Source organism: Sipha flava, unplaced genomic scaffold, assembly GCF_003268045.1.
Source record: "Sipha flava isolate LNK unplaced genomic scaffold, YSA_version1 164_pilon_pilon, whole genome shotgun sequence".
Taxonomy (NCBI): domain Eukaryota; kingdom Metazoa; phylum Arthropoda; class Insecta; order Hemiptera; family Aphididae; genus Sipha; species Sipha flava.
In genome coordinates, this window is record NW_020271825.1 from 1,487,746 (window position 1) to 1,507,374 (window position 19,629).

The following is a 19,629-nucleotide window of genomic DNA, read 5'->3' on the forward strand; positions in this document are numbered from 1 at the left end:
TAATTTAATTTTCATAATTTACATTTTGTTCAATGAGTACATTTTCCTTATGCATTTATATTGTTCTTATTCTTTCATGTTTTTATGTAATTGACGTGCTTAAGATGAATAAATAATTGTATGTTCACAATCGATTTTGCTTTTGACAGTTTCATATATTTTTATCATCGACTTCAATGTAAGGCAATGTTTTTTTTTTCTAAATTTATATTTTAGATTTCCTGATATTATATTCTATGTATAAACATATACCCGCATGGTCTACTAAATCTTAACCATCCCCACATCAAGCCCTGATGCCCGAGGTCCGGTAGGAAAAGAAACCATTTAGCTCACAATAAAGACAACACGGTAAAACTATTCGTCCTCTTGCTAGTATAATATCGTCTTTTCCGACCCGTATATATGTTATGTCGTTAATATTTTTTCTTCCTATTTTTTCTGCTTCTGGATAAAAAGGAAAGAAATATACGTATAAGAGAAAACCGACGGGAAGAGAGAAGGTTTAAGTAAAAGGTATATATGGGTCCAGAAATCCGGTCACGTTCAGCTCGCAAAATAATAATATATTACAGTTACAAACGGCTTCCGGTTCACCCTGGGGAATAAAAATAGTCCCAGATATAAAAGGGGAAAAAAATTCTATAAGAACGAACGAATCTTGCAAAAGGTTGTCTAGAAGAAGGAAATAGATTTAGTCTTATCACATAATATCGAAGAAAATAGAGAAGTGGACAATAAAGCAACAGAACTGGTATGACACTTGAAAATACTTAGTTTCATATTTGTTATCTACCCATTCTTGTGTTTATGGAAATTATTTTGGTATTTGATGCTTTAAAATATGTATCTAGTTGGAATTAAATTATTCCGTATTAAATAAAAAAATCAGTGCCATTGCGAATAGTTGAATTGTTATCGTCAAAAAATCCCAGTGGTGACTATTGGGTACCTATATCTATTTCGATGTTGTATATATAATATATTGAAATTTTATTTTTTATTCGTAAGTAATATATTTAAAACGGTTATAGAGTATCGTTATATTGTTATACCGTTAGCAGATATTTAAATACATATATTCTATTTTAATGTTGAAATGTATTTTTATGTATATATATATATATATATTTCATATTAAGTTCACTGTCTGTATTTTAATTCATGAAGAGCTTAAAAATGTAATAAGATATAAAATAGATATAGTTGGGAAATGTCCTTCGTTGATTAAATTATAATTTCATTGCATGCAGCATTCAACCCTCACCGCTTTGTGTTACCTCGTGCTATTCGCACCATTTGGAATAGATTGTAACTAATCGGTTACTCTCTCGGATTCAGCACATCGTGATTTATGGTAACTAAAAAGACACGGGTGGGAATGATTTACTGTTTAGTGATATCCGCCTTCCAAAGAGCCTAATGTGGTTTTCCATGTCATTTCTCTTCCATACAATGTTGTACACAAATAATTAAATTAATTATACATACAATATCGATTACATAATATAAAATTGAATACTTTTTTAAAATTATGATAATTTTAAATACTCAATTAAAAATTTTACTTTTAAGCCTTTTTTTTTCTGTCTGGTATTTGGTATTGAATATGTGTAAAATAATTTTACGATTCAGTAATTTTTCTGGATACTGGATAGCAATACAAAATAATATCGAAAAATATTGGTTTATTTTTATTTTACTTCACGTGTGGTGTAATTGATTTTTTATACTAAATCTGATCATCATAAATCTATGTATAAAAGTATTATGTGTTTATTGAAATAATCATAGTTTGAATCGATTATAACGTATAAGTGTTATAAAATGTCACAGTTAGACCTGCATTCTTTGGGTGTGGCAGGATATTCCAGTAATGTTTTTGGCCAAAGAATAATTAGCAAAATTACCTAGTTGTATTTCGTAAATTTTAGTTGTTTACAAAAAGCAATTAAGGTATATCATGAAACATTTGATTGCCTTTTTTTCACCTACGTATTGACCCTCTTTTTTTCTCTGTTGTTTTGTATTATATCATCTGCAATTTTATAAAGAAGGGTGCCAATAAAAGGAGTGATGTTAATAAGACATGGTTTATTGTCTTGAATTTAACAGTAATAATAATACAACTATAATAATAGTCTTAAATATTTTTAACTATTTACCAGAATATCAAAATAGTTTAAAATATTTCGAATACATATTATTTCATGTTTCATGTTATTGAACTAAGATTTAAAGCTGAAACCTAATTGCGATACTAGAACGCGTTTTATAGATACTTTTGATTATAATTTTGAGCAAATGTGGTAAAAGTTTTGAAGGTATATTTCAAAATAAATGGATTTGAGAAGATAACAAAATGAATGAAAGGTATTCTTATGCGAGTAATTGGAAAGTGCTTTAATTAAGCTATGAGAAAATAGTTAGGTTATAAAATGTAGTAATGTAGTTTAAATTAATGGAAGCAGGGGTTGTATTTTATCGTGTAAAAATGTAAGGATAGTGAAATTTTTTTTACAGCACACCATTTTGAACCGAATCTTGCTAATTGGAGTAAAACTGTTACACTCAGTTTTTAAAGCTTTTAAAAAATTTGGCGAAGAAATTACTTTTTTACGATTATTCCCCGTTGGCTGTGTATAAAAACGGTTAAGCGAATCCGGTACAATTAAAATCCCTCTTGGTACTCATTGTACGGGTTGCAATTAAAAGCGCAAATGAATTAAGCAAAAAAAAAAAAAAAACATAAAAATCGAACAGGAGACACGGACTCTGATGGAGGTAAAAAGGGAGGAAAATGGAGAATTTCTGCAAAGCAGATGTTTTTAATATTTCATAAGTAGCTTTTCTACCAACCAACGTAGCCTGGCGGATGAAGACTTAATTAACGTGAATTCAAGAAAAGTGATTTCCTCTACTAAAAATAAACTGACTGGAAAGTTCATTTTTATCATTTTATTTTGGAATCCTATACAATGTTTCCATGACAACTAGAGTTTTAATAATTCACATTAATTATTTGATAATTATTTTCTTAAACGGTGTAGAGGCAAACTATAGTTTTTTATTTGATACTTTTACTACAAATATAATTTTATAATTTATTTTTACTTATTTGTAAATTTAACAAATAACCCAAAAATAATAAATTGTTTTATGTATAATAGTTCTTATGGACTAGAAGCTTATTTTATTATAGTTGTTTGAAAAATGGAAACATTCTTTTTTTCGTGTTAATCACATTAGTGCAATTATTTATTTGGCAATTACATGATGTCATAATTACTCATCAGTTTTTTTAGTTAATATTATATTTTCACACTCAAAATATAAACTGTATAAAATGATTTATAGTAACTGTTTTGTAAAAATTCCATACAGTTTAAAATATTTCGAGATGTGTTCATAGTTGAATTATTTTACGGTATATAATTAATACTTTCATTGTATTCAAATTACCCGTATCATTTTTTTTAGTAGATCCCTGTCTATTAATTTCGTGGTTCTTTGTTTTTCTATTTTAATCGAAAAATACTTATAGTCTTACATATTTTTTTTATTTTTTTTTTTTTAAAATATTCATTAAGTTTTTAATAGAATATTTTTTCCTATTGTTAAAGAGGGCAAGTCTAGGAAGTCACATTTTCCGAGAATCTGTCATGGACAGGGGATATTTTTTCGTTTGTAGAAACGTTTTTCAATTTTTTCGTTAGCTTTTGCATTAAAAGTGAACATAGAAGGGGAAATGACACAAAGTATAAATGCAGTGACGGAAATATGAGACAAAAATATAATCATAATGCCTCTTCTTCTGCGTGAGATGCGTCAACCGCAGGAGAGCGGCGAAAACGTTGTTGTATTCGAATAGATTGAATTTCGGGAAAGAAATAGCGCGATTGAAGAAAAATTCATATTTGTATATTTGTTCTTTTTATATTATATTTTTTTCAGGTGCATATACTGTATGTATACAATACATGTATAGTTATATAACGATGGTTTTATTTTTATATTCCCTTTTAAAATTTAAATCCTTAAAAATCGCTTATGCGCTTTAAGTTTTAAATGGAAATGAGTCTTAAAATAATGGGTTACTGTATATAAGCCTGTAAAATATTTAAAATAAATATTAAGAATAAATAATAATACATTAATCAGTGTATATTATGCTGTGTTTTAGTTTTAGGAATTATACCTTATTATACAATCGTGTAAAATGTTTCACTTATATATGTTTCACAAATATATGCCAGTAAGAATTTAGTTTTATAAAAAATACATTTTAGGATTCAATGATAAATTTATGTTATACCATTGTAATAGAAAAATACACTAGAGCAGGAAAAATAAATTCCTCGCACTAATTTATAATTGGGATTAAATTAGGATAAAATAATTCGTGAAACGTGGCACACATTTTCTGTTATTCGTTTAAAACAGTACGAAATAAAGTGTCCATATCTGTTAAATGGTAGATTATTTGAAATATTTTAAACAGTTATTCAATAATTAAGAATTAATGTAAACATATTTAGACACCGCTACAATAACCAGTTAAGTTTTGATTTTTCTAAAACTCGTTTTTAATACGTAAATGTTCAGAAAAATAATTCTTTACCGATTGGCGTAACAATCAGATACGACCAATCATTATTATAGGATTATTTTAGTTATAAAACAACCATTTTATATTGTATTTCGGTTGCAATAACCAGATATTTCCGGACGTTAAACTAGTTATTGTTCCTAACAATTTTATTAGGTATTATTTATGTAAATCTGTGTGTTTTAGTCATATTAACTTAGTTAATTATTGTTATTATAGTTATATTGGCTTACGTCACTGACGATAATATTAATTCTAATGATTCTCAACCAAACCAAATTGTTTCATTGATAAGTGTTATAGAAGCATACAGGATTGATGATGAAAATTAAAAATTTAAATTCCTATATTGGCTTATATTATTAAGGGTTGTAATATTATCGGCATTATTTTATTAGATATTTTTAATTTATTAGGTAGTCTAATGATTTATTATTTCTGGTTAAAAAAAATATATTTATATATCAAAATGTAATGTTAAAATAATATATTATTATATACTATACATACTTTTAGAAAAAAATATTGTATAATATTATTATAGTATGGAACTAGATTATTTAGTTGCAATAATAGGGTATGTCCAAAATAAAAATTGGACATAACTTGTTGTTGCAACTATTGAAAATGTATTTTTCGATGATTTTTTAGTTTTTATTAATTATTTTCATATTTTAATTAAGTATGATCACTAAGGGAAATTATTTTATTTGGTAAGTCTTATTTTTATACATATAATGACACTTCATGTTTAATGTTCGGTTCGTTTACCAATTTGTAGGAAGTTTTTTTTCTGTCTCCTGAAAAATTTAAGAAAATAAACTTATCTGGTTATTGCACCGATGTCTTCGTATGTTTTTGGCGGTGGTAACGTCAGTTGTGTTGGTTCTGGTGGTGGTGATATTGATGTGGAGAATCAGTCTTATTGTAATACGTTTACAAATAATAATATATGAATATTTTCTTATCGATTAATTATTGTAGGATTTGTATAATAATTAAGTGTTGTTGATTATAATTATATGTAAAAGAAATAATAATATAATTTTCTTGAGAAATTTGGTTTTATTTAAATTTTACTTGTAGTTATTTTAATTTGTATATATACTATATACTCGTATTACACCAATACCTATTTAGGTAACCTAAATTTGGTGTCATTATTTGTACTGTTTTAAAAAGCAAATATATTTACTTAAATATTATATAATCATATTATGCTTTATAACATATTGATAAATTATGCTAATAACATAATTATTAATTACTTTTATACATTTATTCATTTTTCTAAAAAAAAAAAAAATTAAAAAAAAAAAATCGTTAATAAGAAATGATTATTGGTTTATTAATTATTTAATATATCAAACATTGGATGTGTGGATGTATTTATTTTTAATAATTCTTTTTAGAGATCTATATAATCTGAAATGCATATGCTATTGATTTAAACGAAAGTCTTTGTAAATAGAATATAATTTTGCATACATATTTATTCATGGTTTTAATGTTAATGTTTCTTTTTGTTTCAGGTAAACGTACTATTTCAATCGGTTTAAGTGCTTAGGGGATATGAGTACGCATCCTTAATACGTGAGTACATTATTTTATCGGCCAACGTTAATGTTTGCAATCGTATTTTCCCCTTCACTGAAAAAAAAAAAAATCGATTTATTTGTATTTTTTTTATTTTTACTGGGATTTTTGTCACCGAGACGATAAACAGTAGCACAAGCTAGTGAATACATTATGTCTTGATAAATGTATTCGGTTACCGCGGGATAAAATATGACTATAATATTGAGATCGGTCTTTTGAATTAATTTTTCATCCGTCCAAATCAAAGCAAAAACACTTTTTATCTCTTCATTTTTATTAACATTTTCAACTATTCCAGATCACCTAAATTTCATAATTTTCTATTTTACACCATTATCCATAAAATATATATGTTTATTGCATATTTGATTAATTTCAGTTATTTTTGAAAGCCAAGACTTTAACAATTGTTTTATAGTTTTAAAATTATTTGGATTTATCATTTTACGTATTAACTATTTATATGGTTTATGACTAAATTATTTAATGTTTTATTATAAAAATTGTAATATAATATTTAATAATATTAAATATTATTTAATATTATTTAATTATATTTAATATTATATTTAATATTTTTGTAATATAATATATTATAATATTTATAATAATTCATAATTATTATTATTATTTGTAGTTTCCATGTGATTGTATTTTTGTATTAACACATTACCGATGGGACTGTACAAATTAGATGCTTCTGACACGTTGACTTTTACATACTACACTCTGTCAATACGAACAATTTTTAACTTTAAGAAACTCTAAAGGAATGTTTTTGATATATATTTAATCGGAAATCTTACACGGAATTCTAATTTATATGTATAAAAAAAAATCTATTTTCATTTAAATGTTTATTTTAATAAAATAAAACATAATGTAATGTATGATCTTAAGTACAATTAGAAAATATAAATTTTATTTTAAATATGTTGATAAAAATACGAATTCACTTGTGATGAATTTTTATTTTATTATTTCTAGTTTTAAAAGTTCAGTTCCGGTTCGCACTGCACACGATGCACACGTCTTTATTTTAACTTAAAATTTAAAATTAAAATTAAGTTAAAATTCATTGTTATTCTTGTTCTTCGCAAACGTTTCGGTTCAAATTAAACGTTAAACTCTATTCAAATTAGTAACTTAATTTGAACTTGTAAGTACGCCGTTTCCGTAGTGCTTACAAAATGTAGTGTTTTTTTTTTTTTTTTACTTATGTTAATAAACTATCTAGTAAGTTATCTAACAGTCGCCACTCGTCGCGTGATCCGTAGATAACGCGTTTCGTTATCGCGGTATTTCGTGCGTTGTCCAGCAGTCCGTGACCTTTGCTCATGTAAGATATGCCGTTTACTTCAAATATAAATCGTGTACAAATGAAAACAACCCAATCTAATACGGATAAAGGTAAAAATAAAAACAGCACTATACAGCCTGCTTATTTAACAAATCCGACTAATTCTAACATAAGTCCCATAATTAGTTCTGAACGCAGTTCTTATGGTGGTAATGTGAACAACCCTGCAGATGACGAATGGATTACGTATAAATCCCCAAAGAATTCCAAAAGGATTCTTTCAAGTTCTTCATCTGATGCTTCTTATACGAAAACCCCTCCTACGTTGAACAAAAAACTATTTACTACACGCAACCGTTTTGAAACGCTAAATCAAAATTAAAATGATATACCAGACATAGATCTTGGTACAATCTCTGATACAGAAGTAACAAATGATGCTATCTACTTCAAACCTAATCCCCCGATATTCATGAAAGGTATCTCAGACTTTCCAAACTTCTGCTCAACTCTTATAGAGCTAATTGGTGTCGACTGTTTATTTTGCAAATTGGCCGGCGACCACCTAAAAATTCAAACTTCAAATCCGGAATCTTATAGAGTACTAATTCGCTATCTAAAAGAAAGCAATGCAGTATGGTTTCGACCATCATCGCGGGAGCACGTGCTTTATCGCTCTTCGTAGTCCGTATTGGCAACGTTTAATGACCGTAGTCTGATCGTTATTACGCAACACATATTTAATGTGTGTGTAACGGAGCGAACCGTTTCTCATCTATTAATATGGCATCGCTTCAATCACCACCGGCAACGAATTCTAAACGACACTTGTCTTCGCATTCCAGCTCTCCCAATCATGAGAAAAAAACTAAATCTTTCACCTCGCCGAATCGATTCGCTGTTTTATCAACGGCCAACGATGATCTGGTATCGGACGCATTTACATCTATCTCCAATGCTACAGAGCGCGAGCAACTACCACCAAGTCAAAACGTACTGAAGTCCATTCATATGCCGGCGATTTTCGTAAAGAATATCAGAAACTTTTCTGAGTTTCATAAAAAATTAACACACCTCACGGATATTAATGATTTTTCTTGTAAGTCCACACCATCTCATTTAATAATTCGGGCCAACAGTCACCCTGCTTTCGCCATCATTTCGAAGTATCTAATAAGCACTAGCGCGGAATTTCATACCTTCCGTCCCCATTACATGCGCCACTTAAAGGTATTAATTCGCAATCTACATCATACCACTATTCTATCCGATATCTCAGATGCCTTGGTGGAGCATGGACACTTTGTGGTACGCGTGGTGAATATAAGAAAGAACCAACGTCCGTTACCTCTTTTCCACGTCGAATTGACACTTAAGAATAATAACCACGATATCTTCAACATATCAACATTGTTCCATTCCACTGTAGTCATCGAAAAACCACACTCTAAAATGAATGACCCACCTCAGTGTTTTAAATGTCAAGCATATGGTCATACCCGCAATTACTGTTGTCATTCCCTTAGATGCGTCAAATGTGGTGACGACTATCTCACAGCGAACTGTACCAAAGACCGGTGACTTCCGGCTAAATGCGCTCTGTGTTCTAGTTCTAGTGATCACACAGCCTCATACAAAGGATGCCCAATTCGCAAGAAATTGGTACTATCAAATAAAAAAAAAAAAAAACATAAATGCCAGAACTTCAAAGGCAAGAAGCTCATACTCTTCATCATGGCAACAACACCAAAGTGAGTCCAACGTATGCCAACATATCGTCAGAGCAACCAACTCACACTATTTCTGATACTATTTCTACATTTCTGACTGAAATTAAAATCTTATTAAACCCTCTACTTTTCCTTCTCACCGTCCTAATAAACAAACAACAAAATCCCCATAAGTTATCACAACCAATTACCAACAACTGCATTCAACCTATTTATGTAATTTATACGCCCTGATCTTTATTACTAATATTAATTAATTACTAATATACCTTACTAATATTATTATATTTTTGGTATTTTCTTTTTATTCTGTATACCCAATATTATGATACAATATCTTATTTTTAATAATTTAATTACGTTGTATATAATATAATATAGGCGAAGACTCTTGGAGAGTCATAAAGCTTGTATATCAATATATATATATATATCATATATTTGATACTAAAAGCTAAAAAAAAAAAAAGCAATACTGAATACCATACCTATCAATTACGTGAAGATAAACCTACATGTGTTGTCATTCATCATATTAATCCATCTACATCTACAGATCTTATAAAAACTGAGCTTAAAGCCCGTCTCCTTGAAGTAAGGTTGGTTATAAACGTTCTTCACAAGGCCACCAAAAGTCCACTTCCGTTGTTCTTTGTTGATTTGGAACCAACTGCTTACTCAAATGGTATATACCAGCTCTCCTCTTTCCTACATACTAAAATAAAAGTAGAAAATCCCAAGAGCCCTACAAACCCAAAGTGATCATTTAATGCATTAATTGCCAGGAGTATGGTCATACTAAAGCATACTGTGGTTATCACTCACGTTGTGTCAGATGTGGTACTCAACATCAGTATTTTACATGTCCAAATTCACGCTAAGATCCACCAAAATGGGCACTCTATTCTGGGGATTACCTAGCAAGCTAGATGCTCAGTATACAAAGATCGTCAACGTGGCAGAAAACAAAATACTAAAAGTAATTTCTTATCTGATCATATTTGGAATAAGACTACAAATGTAAGAGACAGCCACTCCATAACAAACTCATTCAAACCAACGCCCAAATAACTTTCCCCCTTATGTTCAAGACACTTCTGACCAATCAGACAATACACCTCCCCCCTCTCATCCCAACACAAGATCTAAGTAATACAATTACAAATTTTCTTTAGGAGTTTAAGTCCCTTATTAATCCTCTCATCTCCCTCCTCAATAAAGTAATCACTAAGCTATTTGATAAAATTTCAATGTCTAGTAATATTACAAATAAATCTCTGTTAATCCTCCAATTTAATGCTAATGGCCTAATAAACCATATTAATGAACTCGAAAATGCATTTCACGAATAGATATTGCTATTTTAACAGAGACCTATTTTACCAAATATTCTTCCATCTTTATCCCAGATTATATATTATTAAAAACAAATTATCCAGACAACACAGCGCATGGTGGAGTTGCTATTTTAATTAAATCGTCAATAATCTATCAATCTCTTTCAAATTTCTGCCAACCTTATTTGCAATCCTGTACTATAAATATTAATTTAAATAACGTCCCTATCACCATTGCGATCTTATACTTTCCTCCTAAACACAATATAACAAACCAAATCCTTACAGACTACTTTAACACAATAAAACACATTTTTATAATCGGAGTTGACTATAATGCAAAACTTGTCTTAGGGCTGTCGTACAAATAATTCACGTTGACTAATTCTCCAAAAATTTAATTTAATCAAATATCTCCTCCTCCTGGCCCTACATACTGGCCAACCTCACAACATAAAAATCATGATATCTTAGATATTTTTGTTGCTAAAATTCCTAATAACCTTTACTGTAAAACAGAAAATTTCCTCGAACCTAATTCCAATCACTCCTCAGTTATGTTAACAGTAAGTGCTTTCCCACTAACACACGAGGAGTATCCTAAATTATTCAATTCATTTAGTGACAAGTATAAATTCCATGATTTTGTTGATCAACAAATTCGTCTAAATGTAAAACTTAAAACACCTCATGACATTGATTTTGCCGTAAATAATCTTACGAAACTTATATAGTCTACGGTTTTGTCTTCAACAAGAAAACTTCAACCTTCACCTCATCACCCTCTAATTCTAGAATATATACGCAGTATTATGGTAGAAAGACGTAGAGCTAGAGTTCTGTATTAACGAACGCGTCATCCGTCTGATAAACAAAAATATAATAAATTAGCCAACCATCTCAAAAAAGTGTTGGCGAAATATAAATCTGAGTCACATGCTAATTTTCTTTCTAATCTCTCTACTAATGATGGTTGTCTTTGGAGAGAGACCAGAAAAATTCGTAAATTTAAATCTGCTAACTTACCAATTAAAAATTCAGATGGCAGCTATGTAATATCTGACCCCGACTAAGCTGAACTTTTTAAACGCATCTTTCTGATGTTTTCCAACCTCACCCAGACATTCTCACATACCACTATTAATACTGTTAATGATTATCTAAATTCTTCATCACGTTCTTCGACTGGTCCTGTTAAACACTTCACACCAAATGATATTAAATTTGCCATAAATCAATGCTCCTTTAAGAAATCCTCAGGACCTCATAACAGCTGAAGTAGCTAGATGTCTACCTAAAAAAGCAATTGTTTATCTATCCCATATTTTTAACTCTGTTTTACGACACTCTTACTTCCCAATTTTAGGGAAATTTTCTACTATTATTTTGGTCCCCAAACCTAATAAGCCACCTGATTAAATTTCCTCTTTCCGTCCCATAAGCCTACTTCCATTTTTTGCCAAAATTCTAGAAAAACTTCTAATGAAATATTTGCTTCTGAGTGTTGCAGAAAATAACATCATTCCCAATTCTTAATTTGGATTATGCAGTTCCTACTCAACTATACAACATGTCTATAGAGTCATCGATACTTAGAGCGTTAAAGAAAAAAACTTTACTGTACAAGTGCATTTTCGACATCTCTCAGGCTTTTGATAGGATCTGGCACGACGGCCTTCTCTATAAATTAGAAACATTTATTCATCCCACGTACTTTCTCGTTATTTAACCATACCTCTCCGATCGTAATTTCCAAGTGCATGTTGGTTGGTAATGCCTCATCTTCAATAGCCAATATTTCTGTGGGTGTCCTCCAAGGTGGTATTCTTTCTCCCATCCTGTAAATTATATATATGCCTCTGACCAACCAACCTCTCCTAACACAATGGTTGCAAATTACGCGGACGATTAAGCTATACTCTCTATTCACTCTGACCCTTTCTTATTAATTCAAAATCTTCAATCTCACCTCACCCTTATGGAAGATTGGTACATCAAATAGAGATTTAAAATTAATCAATCCAAATTTATTCACATGGCGTTTACCCTCAAACTTTCCCCTTGCAATGATGTTTTTATTTATGGAACCCGAATTTCATGTGCTCAAAATACTAAATATCTTGGTTTAACCCTTGATAAAAACCTGACCTGAGCCCAGCATATCAAATCAAAAAGAGTAAATTTAAACCAACGATTACGTCTCTTTAAAAATCTCATTTATAATAACAAATTTACACACGCTAGTATTAAACTACTTATTTATAAATCCTTATATAGGCATATGGACTGCAACTATGGGGAAACGCCAAAAAATCTAATCTCAATAAAATTCAAATTTTCCAAAATATAGCGCTTCGAAAATTATTAAACGCTCCTCCCTACGTATCTAATCATATTATTCATTCAGATCTAAAAATATCGCTAGTGCACGATAAAGCTAAAATATATCATAAACGTTTCCATCTTCGCTTATTATCCCACCCCAATCTGCTTGCTAGAAATCTCTGTACCCCAACAATTCCCGGTAATCCTCCAAGAAGGTTAAAACGTAAATGGTTCGGTGATTTACTTGTCTGATTTGTTTGTTATATAAAACACGTTTTAAATAAAAAAAAGAAAAAAAATATTAATAAAAATATATAAAATATATACTACCAAATCATAGTGTCACTGATAGGGTCATTGCTTTCCCGAAACGTAACATGTTCCTTCTATGTATAATTTATAGTAAACTGTTTATTTAATATGTATTTATTTATTTATTCAATTTAATACTTTATATATCTATTTTTGTATCATATTTACTTATTGTGTCATAAGTACAAATTGTAAATTTCTTATAAATATAAAAAAAATAAAAAAAATTTTTAAAAGTTCAGATAAAATTGTTTACAAATATTATTATATTTTTAAATTATTCAATTATAATTATCCTAATGTAAAACTATTCTTGTCTTTTTCTATGTAAAATACTTATACAATCATATTTTGAGGACACATAAATAAAATTAAAATCGTATTTGTTCAAACTTTTGTCTGCTTTGGTAATTATTTAGTAAAATTTTAGTTTTTTAGTAAACATATATATATATATATATTAATTTAAATAACAGTGCAAAACTATAAATATTAAAAAGCATGTTAACATGTTTTTAAACTTTTTTCTGTGCAAAAAACTTAAAGATGACTATGATTCATTTCTTCATACTTTGATAAAATCAAACCATATTTAAGTTTTTTGAAAATTTATTTCATTAGTTTCATATTTCAAAACTGTTCTACATAAAAGTTACTAAAAATATAAAAGCTTCAAGAAAATAAGGATACTCTAGTGATCATTGACAAAAATATTTTGTAAATTATACATATGTAAATTGAAAGTTCCTACGGGATACTTACGTCCTGTCAAAAACATAATATTAATAATATTCATGACAAATAAAAAGAGAATAATGGGTAACATTAAAAATAATGTAGATAGCGCTGTCTCACAGTGTGACAGTGTAATACACGAACATTTAATTATTTATTAACAGTTGCTCGTTTATTTTTATTGACAGGCCTTTCACCCGTTTTCCTCAGTCTCATCTAACATCGAGTAAATGATTGGGAATAAATTTAAGACTGCACACATGCACATATTTTTTTGCAACATAATACTATGTAATTGTGTAATTGGTACGTCATCAAACGAAATCCCCTTACTCTAAATAAATTACATATTTGTCATTACCTATTAATGTGCCAAATTTGTATGATGTGAAATAAATTTATAATACAATACTAATAAAAAAATTTGTATTACAATAACTTACAATTCTTAATATAGTCGAATGCGAATATTATAATTATTTATCTCTTATTCTCAGCATTTATATATAGTATAAATGAACCAAATTTTTAAATATATATATGTTTTATACAGTTTTTTGTTATAGTAGCTTCTCATCATTCTCGTTTTCAATGCTATAGAGTGTGGAATATAATGATTTCAATGTGTTAATTTTAGTTTGTTCTGCATGTCGTTAGAGGCTGTTCATCTTTGTAAATATTGCTAAATTGTGCATAAACAACCCAATGTCTAGGTGATTTGCCTAACTTCTTGTATTTTTCAGTTCTACATTTTTATTATCCCTCCCCAAATCCTTATAAAGGAGGATTAAAACATGAGTTTAATGTATTGGAAGCCACGTGCTGTTTTTCAAGAGCCCTGACCGCCATTACCATAATTGATACAAATTGCTTGCTTAAGTAAGTACCTACCTACACTATACTTTTACTACCCCTATTTTGCTATATCGTGTTAATATAATGACGATGGCATATATTACAAAACACATGACCCTTAGTGAATATTAGATATACAATTTGACCGACTGAAAAAAAGACAACAGTTAAAAGGTTTATTGAACATTTTCATAATTTTCGTCATTAATAAATGTTGGAAATTGGTAGTAGCTTATATTGATTTGAAAATGTATTTTTAATGAGTTAAACCCTGATAATAAGTTTCCTTTTGATTAGGAAAATTATACTAAAATTCTAAGAATAAAAATTTCATTAACTCGATTATTTAATATTTACTTTGAATTAATCTTAACTAAATGTATTGCAACTTTTGAATTATTGTAGTTATCGAATTGGTTTCAAAATATTTAAAAAATGTTATAAAATATGTAATATTATACTATTTCTATCTACTATTGATAAATATATTTGTAAATTTTTGTTTTAGTATTTAATTGATTTTTATTTTCATTATAAATGTTTTAAACATTTATTTGTATAAATTATGTGGTAAATAAAATTATTGATTATCATTCAACAAAGCCGTCGTATAAATTATATAATTATTGATCGAATACAAAATGTAAAAAAAAATAATTCAAATTGTCTTCTATTTTTCTTATTATATATCATGTCATAATCAAAAATTTCCAAATTCCATCATTGTTCGTGTTTTAGCATGTTATCAAACCGTGTACTCCTTATTGGTCATGAATTGTCATATATCACTATTCGTGCTTGAATTTTACTGCAGTGAATAAGAAATCCTTACAAACTCACGTGTGTTTGTTTACATTGTTAGATATCCGATCGTATACGTGCACACTAGACGCTTTATTCACATAACATCATTGGTTAACTTTGAGCCAACATAGGACTATTATTTTAAAATTCAGTCCTTCTAAGATTGTATTTGTGAATGATTTTCATTTTGCAACAGGATTTAAATGTCTCTAGCAATAAAGGAATTTTTTTCGCTACTGCTGGAGACAATTCGTCTATTACCTGCATGTGAGTTGCTTGCTAATCTTTATTTGTATTGCATGTTTTACAATCGTCATCTCCGCTGTTCAGTGATAAAAACTTCGCGGAAGATTTAGTGGTACTGTATATAAATTACTAGAAAGATATCGAAATCGAATTAAATCACGTTTGTAGTGACAATATCTTTTATGTTAAAATTATTTATACGTTTATCGTTTATTTTATCATTTTAGTAGTCATATACATATAAATAATAGTGTTAAAAATGTTTTACTCATTCATTCATTCTTTATATTTATCATAGTTTAATAACTAGTATTTTTGTCATCAGTCATTGTGAACCAATAGTTAATGGTCTATTGATTTTTCTGACAGTAAATACAGTAAATACACAGGCATTTAGCTTTCAATAGTTCAATCATACTTTTCCAAACACTAGATATATTTTAATTTATCGAACACGCAATATTTACCACAAATAACGACTGGTTTATTTGATTTCTATGTAATAAATTAGATTTCATATTAATATTTATTTATTTATTTATTACTACATACTAAAATATAAAATGTAATCTAATTGGATTCATAATAATAATAATAATCAATATTTTAAATATAATTTGAAACTTTGAATGTTGCTCATTGATTTTCCATTTCAAAATGCTTCATTTTTTTTTTTTTTTTTTTTTTTTGTGATGAGAAAGAATAGAATATAAAGTATTTTAAGAAGTATACTTTGTATCATAAATTGAATTATTTTACCGAGTCACCGTATCACTTAAACTATGGTATGAATGAGACGTAATTAAAATGTCTACCTAGCAGAAAACGTATATTTAATCGATAAAATTAACATATATGCGATTACACATATGGCACGTTGCTTATTTGAAAAAATTTACTATGTACCACTGGCTCGGATCATCGACCCATTTACCATTTTAAGGGTGGATAAAACAAAAGCATTCACCCGCCACACATTTCTTTGTCCGGATTAAACGTGATTACTGCGCAGTGGATCTATTTAAGTGTATGGCCGTTGGAAATGTGGTGAAAAAAATCATAATAAAGAAAAAAATACATATACGCGCACACACGAAGCTCGTATATATATATATTAAAGTGAAGGGGGAAGGACAGCCAACGAGGACGAAAATTATCCTCTGGATAAAAAGAAGAAAAGAAAAACCCGTACGGAAAATTGCCTACAGGGTTCTCCGGATCCGCATTGATAAGTAGCAAACTACCCCCTGCTGCTATCAAGTCGCTGGGGATATAAAATAGGCTTTTAGGTTTACGACAAACGGTCGGTGGGGCCCATGAATCAATTGCAAAAGCCGATAGTATAATGTGTGGATAGAAAGTCGATCTCCATGCGAGTTACAGCGGCATGTTTTGTGTGTCCTATATAAACAATGTGAAAAATATGCCTGAAAAGAAAAAGTAGATAAAGAAATGCCAAGAGATTTAAATTTTTAATTTAAAAATATTATCCCGTGTGTATTTATATATAGTCGTGTACAAATAACTTTGTCTATTTGCTGTGAAATCATGAATTTTATATTTACATATACATTAATTTATATTTTAATAGATGAATTAATTTTCGACATGAAAATTAAATAGTATAAATCGATTACATGAAAACTCGATAATAATTTAAAACGAAAAGATTCGATAAACATCCTAATATCTATCGAAATTTATTATTTCTTTTTTTCATATAATTGAAAACACATTCATGTTCGAATTGAAATGAACTATCAACTATATTTCTTTGTCAAGGTGTATTACTATTACACAGCTTATACGTATTATAATATCAAGATTCTTATAAGTTAATTTACAATACAATAACATTTTTTTCGTTACTGATAGTTTTTATATTAACGGACGTAATATTAAAACCGTAAAGGGAGAATAGTATTTTTAGAAATATCGATTATTTTTATAAATCTGTTTCTGGTCTTACATTTGTGTAATATAAATTAATATACTATAGCAATAAATAGAATTACAAATAAATAGGTCAACGCTCAGGATTAATCTGGATAGGGTAATTTACATCGTGCTTGAAACTATTATTATTATGAAAATGCCTTACAAAAAAAGGGAAAAAGTCAAAACGGTGATGATAGATTTCACAAGGGTTTTTTTCGATGAAGAGAGAAGGGGGTGAAAGGAATGCAATAAGCCGACAAACGAAACGACATGACACACGGATTTCTTTGCCGTGATTTATACGCGAATTTCAGAGATTAAGCGCCCAGGGAGTATTTATTATAATATTATGTCCCACGTGGATTGGTTGGATGGTGAATGGATCGTATGTCTTCGGGATCACACATCGCGCACGGATGATGGATTTGATGTTATTGGATAGAAGTAATAGAATATATAGTTGTGGTGTAATTGAAAGTGTATAGTGTATGAAGAAATCGGATTTTTATTTTCTCGCCTTAGGTCACACACGCGACTTTTGAAATGTGTCGACGAGTTGGTTTTTTTCTACCCCGATGAATAAAACGATAAAAATGACAAAACTACCAACATGGGAAATCGGAAAAAGAACAACTGAAAATTTGGCCGAGCTATACAAGCAATAATAACAGTCGTAACTGTTGGATTAAAAAAATCTGTTTCGGTTCTTCATCCTTTTTCTCCATATTTTCTATCACAATGTGGTTGCATTCCATTTGTGATATCATAGTCCTTTATATAGCCCAATTTCTGATCTGAATAACACAAAGAAGTAGAACAAATTGTTATATCATACATGAAATAATTACACAAATCTCGACAAAAAAAGTTATAATATTATCAAAAAAATACCGTATATACTTATCGTATATTTTGAAATTACTACCTACAAAAATTTGTTTAAGAAAATTATTGGTTAATAAATTAGTACTCATACAATAAATTAAGCTAACTTAAATTGTATGTATTTAATAAGAAATTATACTTGTAAAAATGTGTAGTACCTTAATACACGCTTAATATGGAACATTTAAATCGTATTAGAAACGTGTTATAATATAAATCAAACAATTATTTTTTTCGATATTTTGCTTAAAGCAAATTCACATAACATCATCCATTTTATATAGTAATTTATTCTTGTTATAATTGCCTATTTGTTTTAATTGATCATATGTTTTCTTTGTTGCGTGTATCATAACTGCAACATACCTCCAAAAGTGTATTCCGTCATTGTCAATTGCCCTACTATTGGTTAGTAATTTGTTCGAATGTTGAACATACAGTTTTAGATGATTGTGATTAAAGATTGATGTTTATCCTAATTGAGAATAGTTGAAAATAGCCTTTGTTACATATAATATGAAAAATCCTTTTGACTTTTAATAACTAGTATTTAACTGACTGTAAGAATTATTTTTTTAATTTTTGGTTCCAGATCAAAATATTATGTTTGATGGATGTTCTAAATTGTATTATTTAATAATAGCAGTGTACGGTGTATTTTAAATCATGTTGTTATAAACATTGAATAAATATATGACGTGTGTTTCAGATGAACCTATTTCATTTCTCACAATATCATTCGTGTATTGACCATTGATAATAGAATAATGGATAGGACATGTCTATATTAAATTTACATGGGGTCGTGGTCTTTTTTGAAGAAGTAAAAACTAATTCTTAGAAAGGTTCTCCTTTTAGCTTGGGGTATATTTTGAGGTTATGTAATAAATATGAAAAAATACAAATTTGAATGGTAATTGATAATAAATAACTTAAACATAGATAATATTGTTA

At 28.8% G+C, this 19,629-nt stretch overlaps 1 protein-coding gene and 1 long non-coding RNA gene across 2 annotated transcripts in view; both read left to right on the forward strand.

Annotated features, from left to right (window-relative positions):
• Positions 1–6,981, forward strand: part of LOC112679551 — a 49,643-nt gene extending 42,662 nt beyond the window's left edge. Inside the window, exons 3-4 of the long non-coding RNA XR_003148223.1 lie at positions 6,142–6,202; positions 6,846–6,981. This is a non-coding gene — a long non-coding RNA (uncharacterized LOC112679551). The remainder of the gene's footprint in view (positions 1–6,141; positions 6,203–6,845) is intronic.
• Positions 1–19,629, forward strand: part of LOC112679550 (max dimerization protein 1-like) — a 181,042-nt gene that overhangs the window by 87,805 nt on the left and 73,608 nt on the right. The gene's annotated exons all lie outside the window — the stretch shown is intronic.